The sequence below is a fragment of the Rattus norvegicus genome, chromosome 3 (assembly GCF_021556685.1).
Source record: "Rattus norvegicus strain SHRSP/BbbUtx chromosome 3, alternate assembly SHRSP_T2T, whole genome shotgun sequence".
In the NCBI taxonomy this organism is placed as follows: domain Eukaryota; kingdom Metazoa; phylum Chordata; class Mammalia; order Rodentia; family Muridae; genus Rattus; species Rattus norvegicus.
Window position 1 is genome coordinate 156,236,477 of NC_141536.1, and position 1,711 is coordinate 156,238,187.

Genomic DNA, 1,711 nt, shown 5'->3' on the forward strand with positions numbered 1-1,711 from the left:
GATCCCAGTGTCCAGGCAGTGATGACAGTGGCTTGAACTCAGGAGAAAGCCAGGAACACAAGGCATGTGGCCAGGGCTGGCGTGAAGCCAGGCTCTATATTCCTTTCACACAACCAGTCACAGGCTGTGGGTCACGGGACTTGCCCTGCACTGCAAAGAAGCCAGCAAGCTCTCTAGAGTCAGCCCCGGACCCCCCTCCCTGGAGCAGGCCAAGCAGCCCTACCTCAGCCCTACTGTGGTCTGTACCCTACCCCATGGCCTGGCCCCCTGCCTGCCGCTGGGCTACTTCCAAGTGTCCTGGTCACAGGCAGGTGTGACAGCAGGAGGACCTCAGCCAGCTCATCAGTACCAGCCTCTCGAGGTCCAGGGTCCTCCTCCGTCCATTTTGTCAGCATCTGAGCAAGCAGATGCACAGTTACAGAGATGCTGTGCTCTGTGAGTCCTGTTGGTAGCGGCTGGAGTGTAACTCCTGGGAAGTCGAATCCTCATTGACTAGTAATGCCTGGTGTGGGCCCGGGAATGAGTGAGGATGGAGTCTCGACTGTCTCCCTTTCATGTCTATTTACCTCAGTCTACCCTCCCCTGAGGTACCTCAACATCTTCAAGCCTAACAAACAACAGGTATCTGGGACTTGGAAATGAAGACCACGGCCATAATGTCGCAGAGGAGAAGGGAAGCTTGGGTAGACTCCATCTCCACACAGCAACTGAACACAGGGGTCTGAGTTGCAGGATTCAGAATCATACAGCTTGTAAGTGGCAGAGCTAGGATTTGAACCTAGGACCCTGAGTCGGGACAGGCAGGCAGTGCAGTAGGCTAGGGAGGGGAAGGTGCTGCCGGGATTGCCCTGTGACTTCATGCCTCACTTCTGCTTTCTGTCCAATGTGCTCAGCACACAGGAAGCCTGGCGGGGGCCTCCCTTGACTGTCCTGTCTGCAGCCGGGTGGACACGGGGTCCAGGCCCCACTTCCTGTGTTGTGCAAGATGTGGCATTCCCTTCGTGGAACAGGCAGCGGCCCCAAGGGATGGGTGCAGTCAATGCCCGGAGTTACCAGTCACAGGCCTGGCCCAGGCCCCCACCCCTTCCTTTTACTCCTCTGTCAGCCTTGAGCAAGAGACTCCGGGGTCTTTCCTGTTACAGTCTGTCCCCAATGAAACAAGCTAAGGCTTGGTGGCCACCAGCAAGCCTTAACCACACAGCAGTTTTATCAACTTCACCACAAAACCTACCTTGCAAGGCGGCATTCAACACAACCCCTTTTCTCAGATGGGGAAGCTGAGACTCCGGGCATGGAACAACCTGCCCAAGGTTATGACTGCGCTGTATGTCCTCAAGGCTACTGTGCTCCCCTGGTGAGCACCGTCTTAGACGTCAGGAATGACAGAGGGAAGACTTGATGCTCTCTGGGGACATCCTGGGGTTTACTCTCTCTCTCAGCCTCAGTTTCCCTATCCGTTCCACTTCCAGCTGTCTCTGCGTCAGTATGGAGGAGAGAGACAGGCAACTCTAGACGCCAAGGAACCAGGGATGGTGGGGGTGTCCAGTGGGCAGTGTTGGCCACTTCAGTCTGATGGCTGGGGCTGTGAGTGAGGGACCCCAACTGACCGACATGGGTGAAGACCCTGGTTCCTCAACTTAGACCTTCCCAGAGGTGCCTGGGGACAGAGTGACAGAGGGGCCTGTTCCGTATCACCACCTTACTGCTGACA